Source organism: Pelophylax lessonae (genome assembly GCF_965119305.1).
Source record: "Pelophylax lessonae genome assembly, chromosome: 7".
Lineage (NCBI taxonomy): Eukaryota > Metazoa > Chordata > Amphibia > Anura > Ranidae > Pelophylax > Pelophylax lessonae.
Genome location: NC_138774.1, coordinates 45,223,757 through 45,240,792, shown reverse-complemented (window position 1 = coordinate 45,240,792; position 17,036 = coordinate 45,223,757). Strand labels below are relative to the sequence as shown.

Genomic DNA, 17,036 nt, shown 5'->3' with positions numbered 1-17,036 from the left:
AATCTCTCCCTAAGTCCCCTTGGTATAATTTGGTGTGAAATATGGGATTGGAGGGACGCAATGTCCCATTTCCTATTTAGAGATTTTAACACCAGTTTTTTATGTTGTTTGAACAGGTTATTAAGTGGTTCTAGAGAGGAGGAATCAGGTTCCCCCTGATTGTTAAAGGCCACCTCTATTTCCTGTTCGATGTTAAAATCAATACAGTATGCCATACTACTCCCACAAAGGGAAGAAAAATGCTGATGAGAAAAATGCTGATGAGCAATGGTACCCACACACCTTAATGAACAGCGATGTACAATATAATTTTGATAAAAAAGTTCTGTGCAGCATTCAATATTACCATTAAGTGTCAACCCACACCACCACTAATTCAAATATACAGGGATCTCATTAAATAAATTCAGTCAAAAAATGTGAAGAGGGCCAGGAGCACATAGGGATCAAAAGCAGATCCAAAAGACTAAACTATAGAGAAGCAGAGGGTTGTGTTCCAAAAATTGGCCTAATCAACATCCCAATGTGGGGAATTAATGAAGTTTGTCCCTGAGAGTATGTAGCTCAAAAATTAAGTCCTGGTCAGTGACCGTTGGACAATATAATACCAGAAGAAAAAGATATGAGATGGCAAACCGTGGTCTGTCAATCTCAAAAAGAGGACCAACTAAGGGCACTGAGGACTGAAATTGGTATAAAATGTAAATGTTATTGGGCACGTATGCCTAGAAATACAAAAATAATTAGAAAAAGGTATCAGAGTGGTGTGGGGAACACTGAATGACAATACAAGATAAAAACATTAAAATACACAAAAGCACATGTGCTATAAGGACTCAAACATGATATCTGATCACATTGAAGGAACATCAATGAATGCAATGATAGCTCAATGCGGCTTGTAATAAAGGCCAGCAGGCACAACTAATTGCATAAAGACCCAATGTGTAGGAGATACAATATCACAGGACCGAACATGCACCAACACACTCTGTGAGTTGATTGCCGTGTACGGTGATGTGGGAGGACCTCTCAAATATGAACTATGAGCTCAATATCCCACTATCTCTGGCTGATCCAAAAATAAAGGTTCCATGAGATGAAAAAATTAATAGATGACTCTAATGAAGAAACATGATAGTGCTTGTTGCTGAAGCAGACAGGATCTGTGATGGATCCAGAAAGTGGAATGTGGTCACAGCACCAATAGTCCGTAACGTGGGGACCCCTCTATGGAGGTCACGGATCACCGTGGAAAACACAATAACTGTTTGGGGCTTCAGAAGAGTCAATAAAGTAGTTGTATATAGGTCATAGAGTAGCTGGGTCCAGTATTAGGAAGGCTTCAATTAGCTCAGATTCACAATTCGGCAGGGAAGCCGTTGTGGTCCCAATGGCGGGACCCAGTCACCAGAGTGAAGATTCACAAGAGGCTATTACCTGCAGCGGTGATGACTCGATGAATCAGATACATAGAGCCGCTCAGTCGGGGATAAAAGATGCGGAGGTCCATGATTTGGTCCGGTTGCCCAAGTTGTCCGGTCCGTGGTGCCATCAGTACGGCGTTCACCCCGTGCATAGAGCTACACCGGCACCAATGGATAGACTTCCAGGTCGAAGGTGACCAACTCACATCACATCTGGTTTGTCGGTTTGCCGGGTGCATACAGGGGAACAGCCCAATGAATGAATGGACGGAAATCCTCAGACACAAGGACAGGCAGGTAGCATAGTAGGCAGGTCTAATGGAGTGACGATTACATCCTTCCTCCACCAGATGTCACTGCATCAGTAAATCAAGCAAATATACCTTTATGGCGTCATCCATTCCACCAGCGTCATGGCCACATCTCCGCATAGCTTACAACAACATATACATTTGTTTAGTTCTTAGAGTGTTAACAACAGGAGTCATCTTGCTCCTGTGAACACCATATACCATGCGGAAAGGTGACCATAATATTAAATACAAAACAGTACAGGCTAAAAACGCTGCAACAGTAACAGAACATAATAGATATATATATATATTCCTTTTTATGTGTATAAGTACATCGCTGTTTTTCCATCGAGGCTATGTGTTCCTTGGTAGTGAGTCAGAACCGATTGTTCCCTGTAGCCATACATAGGAAGATGGAGGAGTCCATAGTTGTAAGAAGCTCAAAATGAACACAATTATGGAAAGAACCCGGAAAAGCACAGGACAGAATATAGTGTACAGAGATAAAGGAAGAAAAAGGTCCCAGAAGTTCCCCCAGGGGGGGATATGGGAACTTATTGTATATTTGCCCTATACCTGAAAAGGACGTTACAGTAATATAATTAGGTCAAAGAGGATCCATGGGGATAATATAATAGAGAATATGGACCGAAGGTTCCATAGAGGTAATATACCATGAGTAAGACCTCTGCATGTTAGATGGTAAAGTCTGTACCCCCTCGTCTCTCCATTCTCGATACAGCAAGAATAACACCCAACCACGAAAGTCACGGGATTAAAAAGGGTTGTAAACTAAACTCAACGTTTAATCCTTGGGGCACCAAGGATCCCATTTTGTAGATCCACATTTTTTCCTTTTGAATAAGGACATTATCGAAGTCCCCTCGTCTTGCTGGTAAATTTAAGGAATAAAGATAGATAGGCCTCAAACCTTCTCAGTATCAGTTGCTCTGCTCCTTCGTGGAACTATAATTTCCAGTGAGGCCTGTATATGAGTCTAACTGCATGTGAGATTTAACAAATTGTGGGCCGTGACCCGCTCACCCACTGGATAGAGGCTCTGTGTGGTGACTTTTGTCTGGTGACTGAAACTTGCTTCTCCATCAGCTGGACCAATCACTCCATTCAGCCCCACTGGGTGAATCCCGTCCTCCGATGCTCGGATGAATTTTCTCTGGGTCTCTGCAATCTGGCCACCGTCTCCCCACAGGTCCTCTCAGGCAGGCCACATGATTCCAAGAGACCTAAAATGGCTGCTCCGGCCCCTTTTATCCCCTACCCAGCATGCCCTGCACAAGAAGGTGTTCATGGGTAGGTCACCAAACCTCCCACAACCAATAATCACTTCCTGTCTCTTTCAAAAAAGAAAAACATAGCTGCATTACCAGTATTTGGTCACTAGATGGCTCCAACTACTCAAACATAGCAATGTCCATGGACGTTTCATTAAAGTATACAGACACACATCAAAATAGGAAAATATCAGCTTTACAAATAACATCTTATATTTACATTTTTAATGTGTTAAAATGCCACTATTTTTAAAATGTGAAAAGCTGTGCTTCCTGCAAAACAAGTAATAATACTTACCCATTGGCTGCATGGTATAGCTTAGGCCTGGCCCCCTTCTGCACACTGTGGTTGATTTCACTGGCCAGTGCATAAACGGGGAACACCAGCATCCAACAGTTCAGATGTGCTGAATGCAAAAGATCTTTTAGGAATCTTCTTTATTCAATCGTGGGGAGTTTTGCAGCATTAAGGGTAAGTTTAATTACTTTCTTTTTAGGAAAATGTGCTTTTCATGTTTTAAAAGTGGCGGAAGAGTCATTTTTATGTTATTTTAGAAGTCATTTTTAGTCTACAGTTTCATTTAAATAATACTTGGTGAACCTGCTTTGAAGGTTCTTCTGCGGCCGCTTCCTGTTATAGAGCAATAATTCTCAGCACCTGCCTCCCATTTTCTCTCCTGCATTGTTATGCTGTAAAGTGCATATTCAATGGAAGCTGTAAGGTGCTGCACCAATGGCATAGTCAACTGTTGTCAACTGGAAGCTTGCCCCAGTAGGATGTGGAAAGGAAGAGACTGGGGGAGTTGGTGTCCTCTGAGGATATGGTGAGGGAAAGCCTTCTGCAGCTTGTGGGAGATGTGGGTGGAAGAGGCTTGGGGAACTGCTGTCCTAAAAGGATATGAGTGGAAAAGGCTGAGAGAGCTGATGTCCCGAAAGGATGCCGAGTGGTAGAGCTGGATGCCAGTGTCTTACCCAGAATGATTGGAGGATGTAGAGCAGAGGCTGAGGGAGTCAGTGCCTCATGAGTATGTAGGAGGAGAGATAGGGAGTCAATGTGCTGGTAGAGTGTAGAGAGGGAGTTGCTGAGGAGCCAGTGTCCCAGGAGGATGTGTAGAGGGAGAGGCAGGGGGAGCTAGTGTCCTGAGGATGTGGAGAGGAGATCTGGGAGAGCTTGTGTTCTGGAAGAATTTGGGTGGAAGAGATTGTGAGAGCCAGTGTATAGAGAGTTAGAAGCTATGAGATCTAGTTTCCGGTCCAGGAAATGTTTAGGAGTGGACAAGAAATATTTGGGAGTGGGGTAGCCAGAGTGGAGGATATGGGGGAAGAAGCTGAGGAAGTAATTGTCCTCGGAGGATGTAGAGAGGGAGATGCTGGGGGAGCTAGAGCCCCATGAGGATGTAGAGAGGGAGATGCTGGGGGAGCTAGAGCCCCATGAGGATGTAGAGAGGGAGATTCTGGGGGAGCTAGAGCCCCAGGAGGATGTAGAGAGGGAGATGCTGGGGGAGCTAGAGCCCCATGAGGATGTAGAGAGGGAGATTCTGGGGGAGCTAGAGCCCCAGGAGGATGTAGAGAGGGATATGCTGGGGGAGCTAGAGCCCAGGAGGATGTAGAGAGGGAGACGCTGGGGGAGCTAGAGCCCCAGGAGGATGTAGAGAGGGAAACGTTGGGGGAGCTAGAGCCCCAGGGGGATGTAGAGAGGGATATTCTGGGAGAGCTAGAGCCCCAGGAGGATGTAGAGAGGGAGACGTTGGGGGAGCTAGAGCCCCAGAGGGATGTAGAAAGGGATATTCTGGGAGAGCTAGAGCCCCAGGAGGATGTAGAGAGGGAGACGCTGGGGGAGCTAGAGCCCCAGGAGGATGTAGAGAGGGAGACGTTGGGGGAGCTAGAGCCCCAGAGGGATGTAGAAAGGGATATTCTGGGAGAGCTAGAGCCCCAGGAGGATGTAGAGAGGGAGACGCTGGGGGAGCTAGAGCCCCAGGAGGATGCAGAGAGGGAGACGTTGGGGGAGCTAGAGCCCCAGAGGGATGTAGAGAGGGATATTCTGGGGGAGCTAGAGCCCCAGGAGGATGTAGAGAGGGAGACGCTGGGGGAGCTAGAGCCCCAGGAGGATGTAGAGAGGGAGACGCTGGGAGAGCTAGAGCCCCAGGAGGATGTAGAGAGGGAGACGTTGGGGGAGCTAGAGCCCCAGAGGGATGTAGAGAGGGATATTCTGGGGGAGCTAGAGCCCCAGGAGAATGTAGAGAGGGAGACGCTGGGGGAGCTAGAGCCCCAGCAGGATGTAGAGAGGGAGACACTGGGGGAGCTAGAGCCCCAGGAGGATGTAGAGAGGGATATTCTGGGAGAGCTAGAGCCCCAGGAGGATGTAGAGAGGGAGACGTTGGGGGAGCTAGAGCCCCAGAGGGATGTAGAAAGGGATATTCTGGGAGAGCTAGAGCCCCAGGAGGATGTAGAGAGGTAGACGCTGGGGGAGCTAGAGCCCCAGGAGGATGTAGAGAGGGAGACGCTGGGGAAGCTAGAGCCCCAGGGGGATGTAGAGAGGGATATTCTGGGAGAGCTAGAGCCCCAGGAGGATGTAGAGAGGGAGATTCTGGGGGAGCTAGAGCCCCAGGAGGATGTAGAGAGGGATATGCTGGGGGAGCTAGAGCCCAGGAGGATGTAGAGAGGGAGACGCTGGGGGAGCTAGAGCCCCAGGAGGATGTAGAGAGGGAGACGCTGGGGGAGCTAGAGCCCCAGGGGGATGTAGAGAGGGATATTCTGGGAGAGCTAGAGCCCCAGGAGGATGTAAAGAGGGAGACGTTGGGGAGCTAGAGCCCCAGGGGGATGTAGAGAGGGATATTCTGGGAGAGCTAGAGCCCCAGGAGGATGTAGAGAGGGAGATTCTGGGGGAGCTAGAGCCCCAGGAGGATGTAGAGAGGGATATGCTGGGGGAGCTAGAGCCCAGGAGGATGTAGAGAGGGAGACGCTGGGGAGCTAGAGCCCCAGGAGGATGTAGAGAGGGAGATGCTGGGGGAGCTAGAGCCCCAGGAGGATGTAGAGAGGGATATGCTGGGGGAGCTAGAGCCCCAGGAGGATGTAGAGAGGGAGATGCTGGGGGAGTTTGAGCCCATGAGAATGTAGAGAGGGAGATTCTGGGCGAGCTTGAGCCCATGAGAATGTAGAGAGGGATATGCTGGGGTAACCAGTGTCCCAGGAGGATGTGGAGAGGCTGTGGAGCCAAAGTTTTGGGAGTAAGTGGGGAAGTTGTAAAAGCTAGTGTCCCAAGAGGATTTGGGTGGTTGAGACCTGGGGGGGAGCAAGTGTCCTGGGAGGAAGTGGAAAGTGAGAAGAAGGGGGTGGGGTTTAGAGACACAGAAAAACCAGCAAAACTTAAGCTTTAAATGTAAAAAGTGAGTTGAAGTTAACAATGCCCCATCTGTCTACAAGTTTACATGGAGATAGGATTCTTTTTTAAAAGTCTACATGATGTATTTTCTTCTTCTTTTTCTCAGGCTAAGTTTTGTAAATGAAAATAAAAGTTTATAGATATTATTTTTAATTAAGCAATGTTCATTGTAGATTGCTGGCATTTATACAAACTTGTAAAGGAGTCAGTTCTATGTTCTGGATTTCACAATGATATCTACTACATCATAATGACACAGTAAAACCATATAGCACCGAGCCTTCTGTCTTTGTGTTTGCCTATTGCCCCTTTAATTGTTGACCAAATGAGGATGTCAACTCCAAATGGAAGCTGACAGACCTGAAGGAACTGATTTGCTCAGTACTCATTTTTTTCAACCTAGATTTAGAGTTGCAGGAAGGGAACTACATCACTACCTAATAATAAGTCTTACCTGATTGTCATTGGCATTACAGGAGAGATCACGTCTCGGCTGTCACAAGACACGGCACTGGTGAGCCGCTCCATCGCTTTAAATGTGAACATCACTCTGAGGATGCTGGTGAAATGCGTTGGTCACTATTATTTCATGATATTGGTGTCCTGGAAGCTGACACTGCTCACCCTTATCAGCACACCGCTCATCTGGATTGTACAGAGCCTATACAACAAGTATCATAAGGTATTTATATGAAGGCAGGGGTGGGGTTTCCAGGTGGCCAGGACCTCCCTAGAAACACTGTATATTTGACATCCAGATCTCTACTTAAAGTAGAACTATGGGCAAAACTTTTTTTTTTCATTTTGGATAGAGGAAGGGAGGGTTATAACCTTTCTCAGATTATTTTTTTTTTTTGCCATCACTGTCCCATTGCAGAGATTTCCCTTCACTTCCTGTCTCATAGCCAAAAAAGAAGTCAGAGGAAATCTCTGCAAATAAAGGAATTTCTTGGGGCCCCCCAGGTCACCAGAATTAGTGTCCCCATTGGAAGATTTCCCCTATATTACTTTTCTGGGGACAACCCAAAATTGTATATTTTCTTTTATTTTCACTTTCAATGATAATAGTAAACAGGACAAATAGAGAGGACGGAAATTGTTCTAGGAGGGAAAATTTGGTGAGGTGTGCTAGGAGTGGTAATTTGAAGAAGTTTGTGTTGGGGTGGGGGGGGGGGGGAGATTTGTGCTAGTAGGGATGTTTGAAGGGATTTGTGCTAGGAGGGAATTTTTTTTTTAGGGGGGGGGGGATTTGTGCTAAGATGGGGGATTGGGGAGAACTTGTGTGGGGGGGGGGATTTGGAGTTGGGGGAGAGGATTTGTGCCCAAAGAGGAAATTTGAGAAGTAGAGGATGTGCAGGGGGGGGGGTTCAGAGTGGGGAAGGTGGATTTGTGCTGGGGGCAATGGGGAATGAGAGGATTTGAGCTGGGGGGGGGGGGGGAATAAAGATGATGCTAGGAAGGGGATTTCAGTAGCAAGTGGATTTGTACTGGGTGGAGAGGGAATTTATGCTTAGGGGGTAAGCATGCAGATTAGTGCTCAATTTTGTTGGGTGGGGGGTTATTTTTGCTCACACATAATGTTTATACATCTTGGGGGGGGGCACAATTGGGCTCTAGATGACCTTGTCCCGGCAATGCTAATCCTCCCTGTAACACTCATAACAACCCTTTCTGTAACTCTTTACAATCACTTAGCCCCATGCTTGCATACTCACCTAAGACACAAACAAATGAAAGAAGGTGCACCAGCCTAGTGCATTACCGTATAACCCGTTTATTAAGTACTAAAAGTCAAATGTACTCACAAAAGAAGAAAGACACAGGCTTGGCATGAACAAATGTCACTTAATGACATTCCATTGAGTAGGGCACAGCTAAAGCTTTTCAAGGTTCATGCTCTGAGAAAGAGGGCATGGCCCTCGAAACAAGTTAGATGTGCCCTACTCTATGGAATGTCCTTGGAGAACATTTGTTCATGACAGGCCTGTGTTTTTCTTCTTTTGTGAGTACATTTGACTTTTAATACTTCATAAATGAGTTCTACAGTAATTCACTAGGGTGGTGCGCCTTCTTCCTTTGTTTGTACGTTAGTTGTGGTTACCCGGAACCAAAGAAGGCAGCAAGGCTCAGGTGTATCCTTTGGTGGTTCCAGTTGGGGAATACCTGTAGTGTCCCATCTGGAGGTTCAAGTGCCCATCTTGGTTCCATGAGGATGGCCACCAGGAAGAGCAGCATACCTGACTTTGTGTACACTTTATTGCATACTCACCTCTCCTGAGTTGGGATCCTCTACCTGAAGACTAACATTTCTATGCAAAAAGATATCAGTGTCCAAGTTCCAAAACTGGAATCTGGTGCTTATTTCTGAGAAGTTGCTTCCTTTTATAAAGCCAACATTATTAGAATGCAGTTATGTTTTAAATATTTGTATTGTCCCCTTATAGGACCTGGTGAAGAAGGTGCAGGACTCCATAGCCAGCTCCAGCGATGTGGCAAAAGAAATCATTGAATCTGTAAAGACAATAAAAAGTTTTGCTGCGGAAGAGGAAGAAGTGGAGAGGTATTCGGAGGCTCTAAAGAAGACACATCGTCTGCAGTGCCGGAGGGATCTGGTCAGAGCTGTATACCTGCTTGCTATCAGGGTACGTTTATCTCTGATCCTCATAGGGTACTAAATGGGTTTCATATATTGGATTCATACACGCAGGTCAATAGACCTGCCGCTAACGTCACACATTATGTTTCTCGGGGCTCTGAGTAATGGATAGCCCCTAATAGCCTCTACGGCAAACATACAGTATAGGTGTTAGAAAAAAAACGTTCTACCTACTCATTTTAAAGATGGTGAGGGTGTCCATGTTAATATAAATTGCGGAACCTTCTGAATAATGGGTTTAAAGGAAACGTACAATCTTTTTAGTATTTTTCTACTATCGTGGCTCTGCAAAAATTATTCCCCCTGCCAGCAGTACCACCCGCTGAACACCAACCATTCACCTGAATGGGGCTGCACTGCAACCAACCCACAACTGTGTGCAAGGCATGCGGTTGCAGGGTAGTAGTGCAGGTTTTTAGAGATTAAAACAGGGCAGTGAATAGGCAAAATAACTCCTCCTCAATGACTGTCCAACACCCTCTGAAGAGTGGTCCACCACATTTTTACTTAACTTACATGTTGTAGCCTTACCAAGGTGACATTTCCAGGGTGACATCTGCTTATACCATGTACATTCACAAACATGTTGTGGGTCTGCGCATGCACAAAATTCTGCCTACCCTCCATGGATGTGCAGAAAGGAGCAGGTCAGTGGGACCTGAGAGATATGGTGGATTTGCAGGATTTTGCATATATGCAGGTGGCACAGACCCGCAGTGTGTCGGCACATGTGTGGAATATCAGTTAAAGGTGGAAACTCCAGAGTGACAAAGAAGAACTGAGCTGAAAGTAGGGCAATGCAGGACTCCATGGACTAGTCAGGCTGGGTTCAGACATATGCGAATTTGATGTGGGGTTTTCCTGCGTCCAGTTGGCATGACAGGCAAGTGTGACCGGCTCTCAATGGAGCCAGTTCACACATGCCCGGGGCGGCCATGGTCCGGATTGAAAAAGGGTGCGGTGCATCTTTGGGTCCGATTCAGGTGCAAATTTAGGCTAAAATTCAGACCTGAATCGCACCTGAACTGGTGTACAGGAACACACCGGACCCCAGCGACAAACCCGTGGCCGCACATGTTTGAACCCGGCCTAAGTGTCTCTTTTGTTTTGTTTCAGATCAAAGTGGATCATCAAGGAAAAGAAGACAGACTGGCATTGAATGGAATGATCGACTGATATTGTTTTTTTTATTGCCGATACTGATATTTTGGTCATCGCATATCGGTATCTGCCGATATTGGCCGATATTTTCGTACATTTAAAAAATTATTTTTTTCTTGACAGGTACTCTTGTGGAGGGAACTGGGTGGTCTAAAAGACCCCAAACCCCTCCTCTGCACTTAAAAGCATTCAAAACACCAAGTTTGGCTGTTTTGAATGCTGTCATTTTTTTTAAATCTGGCATGTCATCACTTCCGGGTTTTTGCATGGAGACCCAATCAGAGCCGAATACGGCTTTGATCGGGTCTTCCGCGGCCGTGCAGGCTGGTTGGGACAAGAGACCCGGGCGAGTCGCGGAAGGCGGCGGGACGGGGGGGGGGACATCCCCTCCCGCTCTTTGTAATGACAGCCAAGTGGCTTCTCAGCCACATTGGTTGTCATTACAAGACAGCCGACCGTCGGCTATGGACGCCGGTACCGGGGTGATGCCTCTAGCTGCAGGCATCACTCCAGTACAAGCAATTTCCCGAAATATTGGCAATATCGGTATCCACCGGGGCCGATTCCAATATATCGAGAAAAGTGCATATACGCCCCCGATATATCGGCTTTGCTGATAATCAGTCGATCCCTAGAAGGTACTGTACCGTCCTCGTTATCATCATCATACACACACACAGACCTGGCCTGCAGATCTGCAGACAGAGACTGGTACAATGGGGCAGAGGTGGTATTGCAGATAGGGACAGGACTAGGGGTCTCTCTCATCCCCCCCTCACTCCCCTCTCTCTTTCAGGGGTGCAAGTAGCTGGTCTTGCCTAGGGTGCAAAATAATATAGCACCAGCCCTGATTTTAGTCATACCTGTAGTTACATGTGAAATAAAACTGAATTTTTGTAAAATCTTACCTGTAAAATTCCTTTCTCTGAGTCCTCCGACAGTCGCCGCCTCCTCTAAGTCATCACTGTTGGGTATTGACTTCCCATCCGCAGGAGTAGCTAGGCATATAGACTTAGTCCAAAGACAAAAGGCATTAGCATATACACACCCATGGGGGCTGTCCCATCTGGTCAATACCCCCCCTGCATCACCACTCCCAACTCAGTTTGGTAGCATAGCAGTAGGTAATAAAAACTGAAGGAGGAGAAAGGAATTTTACAGGTAAGATTTTACAAAAATTCAGTTTTCTCTTACGTCCTCCGACAGTCGCCGCCTCCTCTAAGTCAACACTGTTGGGATGTCCCAAAGCAGTATAGACATGAGGGGTGGGAGACGCAACCGCAGAAAAGGCAACGCAGTACCCACATCAGAGAAAGGAATCTTACATACACCGTAAGAGAACCAACTGGGCAACAGAAAAAAACAATGCTCAACAGGAGCAACAGCCCAGGAAAGCAAATGCCAACAGCCAGGGACCCAGAAAAAAACACAAGGGTCCATCAAGGCACAGCCGGACTGAGAACCTTGCGGCCAAAGGAGGCATCAGCTGATGCCAGAACGTCTACTTTGTAGAATTTGGAGAAAGTGTGCACCGACGACCAAGTCGCAGCCTTGCACACCTGGACCACCGAGGCCCGATGCCAATAGGCCCAGGACGCACTCACAGACCTGGTAGAGTGCGCCTTAACAGGGAAGGCTGGAACCCGTTCCTTCAAAGCATAAGCCTGTTCAATGGTCTGTCTGATCAATTTGGCAATAGTCGCTGCAGACGCAGCCATGCCCTTCCAAGGTCCCTCAGGAAGGACAAAGAGGGAATCCGTCTTCCGACAGGATTCCGTAGACGACAGGTAAACCCTGATCGCCCTGACAACATCCAAGGAGTGCAGAGCAACCTCCTTAGGATGCTTAGGTTTGGTACAAAGCGAAGGCAGGACAATGTCCTCATTAATGTGGAACTCAGAGATCACCTTAGGGAGAAAGGAGGGGCGCGGACGCAAAACCACCTTATCCCGGTTAATCACCAAGTACGGAGAACGGCAAGATAACGCTGCCATTTCCGACACCCTGCGAGCCGAAGTGATCGCCACCAAAAAGGCAACCTTCTTAGACAGCAGAGGCAACGATATTTCCCGAATGTTTTCAAAGGGAACACGCTGTAAGACGGACAGAACCAAGTTCAAGTCCCATGGAGGTAAGGGCTCCTTCCTGGGAAGAGCCAAATGTCGCACACCTTGAATGAAGGTGCGAACCAGAGAGTGAGACGCCACAGGGTGTTGGAAAAGAATAGCCAGTGCAGACACCTGGCCCTTGATCGTGGCCAGCGCCAGGCGCTGGTCCACCCCAGACTGGAGGAAGGCCAACACTCTCGACACCGAGTACGAGCGAGGGGAGAACCCCCTGGACTCACACCAGGCGAAATAAGCCTTCCAGGTACGGTAATAGATTTTACCGGAGGAAGTCTTCCGAGCCCTAACAAGGGTAGGGATGACCTCAGAAGAATGACCCCTGTCCTATAGGACCTGGGTCTCAACAGCCAGGCCTTTAAAGCCAGCGACCGTAAAGCAGGATGGAAGATCGGACCCTGAGACAGGAGATCTTCCCGCAGAGGCAGAAGCTACGGAGGCGCCACTGCCAGGTGAACAACGTCGGTGTACCAGGACCGGCGTGGCCAGTCCGGAGCCACCAGAATCACCAGGTGCGGTTCCAAGACCAATCTGCGGAGGAACCGGGATAGTAACTGAATCGGAGGAAAGGCATACATCAGACGATACTGATGCCAAGGGGCCACTAACGCATCCGAAGCGTCCGCCAACGGATCGCACGTTCTTGCCACGAACCTTTCCACCTTTTGATTTAGCCGAGATGCGAACAGATCCACGTCCGGGGATCCCCATTTCACACACAGCATTTGAAAGACCTCCGGGTGTAGGGACCATTCCCCCTGGTCCAGGCTCAGATAGTCGGCCTGCCAATTCTCCACACCCGGAATGTGAACTGCCGAGATCGCCGGGACATGAGCCTCAGCCCAAGACAGAATGTCGGTCACCTCCCGGGCCGCCCGAGCACTCCTGGTGCCCCCTTGGTGGTTGATGTAAGCCACCGCGGTAGCATTGTCCGTCTGTAAATGGACAGGACGGCCCCGAAGACGGCCCAACCACTGGAAGAGACAGAGTTTTATCGCACGCAATTCCAGTACATTGATCGGGAGGGAGGACTCCTCCTCCGACCAAGTGCCCTGGGCAGACAGGTTGCCCAGGACTCCACCCCAGCCCGACAGGCTGGCATCCGCAGTGATCACCGTCCACACCAGCGGACGGAAGGACTTGCCCTCCGCCACCGACGGGGACTGGAGCCACCACAGAAGAGCCAATCTGGTCTGACGACTCAAAGAGACACAGAGATCCAGGGACTGAGGCAGCCTGTCCCACCTGGCCAGGATCTCCGCCTGGAGAGCCCGCATGTGGAACTGAGCAAAGGGTTTCGCCTCGAAGGCCGATACCATCAACCCCAGGGCCCGCATACAGGTCCTGAGTGACGAGGACGGGTTGTCCCTGAGGGACCTGAGCTCGTCCTGCAAAGTCCGGAACTTGTCCGCCGGCAAGAACACCTTTGCCTGAGCAGAGTCTAAAATCATTCCCAGGTAGGGAAGACAAAGCGATGGAGACAACGTCGATTTTTGAACGTTGATGGTCCAACCAAACTCCTGGAGCGTCTGTACCGTGGTGGACAGATCGCGCACTAGGTCCTGGCTGGCACGCGATCTCAGAAGCAGATCGTCCAGGTAACCCAAGACCGCAATGCCCTGAGCCCTCAGCAGGCCCAGAACCGGCGCCAAAACCTTGGTAAACACCCATGGTGCCGAAGCGAGACCGAAAGGTAACGCCACAAACTGGTAGTGGTCCTCTGCGATAGCGAACCGAAGGTACCGCTGATGACCCTCGAAAATGGGGATGTGCAGGTACGCATCCTCCAGATCTATCGAGGCCAGGAATTCCCCCGGACTCAAGGAGGCCACCACCGAACGGAGAGACTCCATACGGAACTTCCGAACATGCACGAAGCGGTTCAGCGCTTTCAGGTACAGAATAGGACGCACTTTGCCCTCCTTTCTGGGCACAGTGAACAGATTCGAATAAAACCCCCGAAACCTGTCCCGATGAGGCACCGGAACAATCACTCCCTGAGCAAGCAGGTCCTGTACCGCCTGATGCAAGTCCTGCAGACGCCCTGGAAGCAGATGAAGATTGGAGGGAAAGAATCTGTCCGCCGGCCGGGAAAGGAATTCGATCTTGTACCCTGATCGAACGATTTCCAGAACCCACCTGTCCGATATCCGGAGCAGTCAAGGTTGGAGGAAACCGCGCAAACGTCCCCCCACCCCAGAAACGGGTGAGGGCGCCCCTTCAGGCAGAGGCGGACTGACCCGCCGAGCCGGCCACGCCGGACTTCTGCTTACCCGCCCAGGGCTTCTTCTGACCGCCCTGGGCCTTAAAGGGCTTGCCCTTGGATTGGTTCCGAAAGGCACGAAAGGACCTTCGGGTTCTGGGGCAGCATAGTGCTCTTGCCCCCCGTGACGCCTTTCACCAGGGTGTCCAATGCCTCGCCAAAAAGGCGAGAGCCAGCATAGGGAAAATCGGCAACCGTTTTCCGTGAGGACTGGTCAGCCGACCAGCTCTTCAGCCATATCAGCCGCCGGTTAAGCACCGCGACACTAGAGAGGCGAGCCACCAAGGGGGCCTCATTCAAGGCTGCATCACACAAATACATGACTCCCTGGTGGATCTGATCCACCATTTCCAGCCGGACAGTCGCTACACCATCAGACACGAGATTGCTCCTAAGCATCTTAGTCCAATCAGCCACCGCCTGCGCCACCAGAATGGACGCGAAAACGGGTTTGAGCAATGAACCCGCCACCGTATAGGAATGGCGAGCTAGAGACTCCAACCGCCAGTCCGTGGGATCCCGGAACACCGGGGTATCCTCAGTAGGAATCAAGGTAGCCTTGTTCAACACGGCCACAATGTGATCCACCTGTGGAGGCACACACCATCGTGATTCCGTAGCCGGCGCAAAAGGATAAAGCAATTTGAACCGACTAGGGACCAGGAATGGACGTTTTAACATGCGCCACATCTCATTAACAGTGTAATGAAATTCAGCAGGGCAGGGAAAAGCCTGCGCAGACTTGCGGGTCCTGTGCATCCCAAATGAGGACACAACGCTCGGAGGACAGGGCTCATCCTCTAAATGCAAGGTCTCCTTAACAGAAACAATCAATTCATCCATGGTCTCCCGTTCTTCAGGCGACCCCGGGGAGGAGACATCAACCCCCTCCATTTCAGCCTCCCCCTCAGACCCCGGGGGGTCCAAGGATGAGCGGGACCCTGAAAAGGGCACAATCGCAGCAGCAGCCATATCCCCATCTGAATCAGAAGAGAGAGACAATCTGGGCCTCTTCCTTGCAGCCCGTTCAGACATCAGCATTTCCATATTAGCCACTAAAGTCGCCACCACAGCAGCCAAATCGGGTCGCAGCGGGGCCACAGGAGAACTGGGACCCCCCACTAAAGCTGGAGGAAACTTGCTTTCCTGAGAATCCATCGCTCAAGTTATCCCACAGTGCAATTTTTAAAAGTACTGTCCCCTGTAAAAAACGCTGTGGCGTGCGCAGCCCACCGCAACTGCAATAGTGACAAAATACCCCAAAAGGAGAAGAGAAACTGAGCCAGAAGCGATAATACAGAGGAAAATTGAGAGCGATAACCTGCAGAGCTCGCAGAGCGTTGCTACCGATGTCATGCTGCTGATGGAAAGGAAGTGCTGCTGAAGGAGGCTGGACTATATGCCAGACTCAGGGAAAATGGCTGCCCCATAGGAAAAGCATTGGAGGCTACGCCAAAATGGCCGCCGACATGCGGCCGGACCGATCGTTCCACCGCCCAGAAAATGGCGGCGGATGGCGCCAAAATAACATGCAGAAGCGCCCCAGAGGAGACACACATGTTAGCCCATAGTGAAGATGGCGGACCGCGCGAATATACACCGCCGCGGCCGCCACACCAATAAACGTCTGCACCCCCAACAATGCACCGAAGTGACACAGGGACAGGGACCCCCAGACCACACAACAGTATGTGCACAAGCGATCCCCACAGGGACCGCACAGGGAGTCACACAGGCACAGACATGGGGAACACACAGCAACACAGACTGCCACCCCAGACAGAGGCCCCACACAGAAGTACTTACCTGTACCAGATGGCGTGGGAAGCCTCTATGCACGGAAAACCGCTGTCCTCATCTAACAGGGAGTGCCGTGAGCCAGGGACATGACATTGCAGCATCGCAGACGTGTCCTGTGAGGTAGCCACCTCACGGCTGCATCCCTGTAGCGAACAGGGATGGGTCGTTCGTAATGCCAGGGCGAGCCATAGCTGAACGCTCGATGGCGGGCTGGGGGTCCATCTGACCCTCTGTGCCCTGGAGAACCAGGGCGGTCAGTCCGAATCCCAGCACCGCGTGATCCATCTTCATCCGAAGAGAAGCCTAACACTAGAAGCTGACAAAATAAACAGCTAGCAAAGTAAGAAAAAAATGACATTTTTCAAAGAAAATCAAACAAAAGATTAGGAAGGCTGAGACTGAAAACCCCAGCAAAGGGAAGCCTGACTACTCCTGACGCTAGGCAAAGTAAAACTGAGTTGGGAGTGGTGATGCAGGGGGGGTATTGACCAGATGGGACAGCCCCCATGGGTGTGTATATGCTAATGCCTTTTGTCTTTGGACTAAGTCTATATGCCTAGCTACTCCTGCGGATGGGAAGTCAATACCCAACAGTGATGACTTAGAGGAGGCGGCGACTGTCAGAGGACGTAAGAGAAA

General features: G+C 49.6%; 2 protein-coding genes and 1 pseudogene across 4 annotated transcripts in view; 2 read left to right on the top strand and 1 right to left on the bottom strand.

Moving 5' to 3' along the window:
* TAP1 (transporter 1, ATP binding cassette subfamily B member) overlaps positions 1-17,036 on the bottom strand; it is an 895,619-nt gene that overhangs the window by 113,338 nt on the left and 765,245 nt on the right. The gene's annotated exons all lie outside the window — the stretch shown is intronic.
* The window catches only part of LOC309560894 (class I histocompatibility antigen, F10 alpha chain-like), a 392,531-nt gene that overhangs the window by 183,776 nt on the left and 191,719 nt on the right, over positions 1-17,036 (top strand). The gene's annotated exons all lie outside the window — the stretch shown is intronic.
* Positions 1-17,036, top strand: part of LOC309560903 (antigen peptide transporter 2-like) — a 77,778-nt pseudogene that overhangs the window by 28,918 nt on the left and 31,824 nt on the right. The window contains exons 4-5 of the transcript XR_014226200.1: positions 6,871-7,076; positions 8,839-9,036. The product of XR_014226200.1 is annotated as an antigen peptide transporter 2-like (transcript). The remainder of the gene's footprint in view (positions 1-6,870; positions 7,077-8,838; positions 9,037-17,036) is intronic.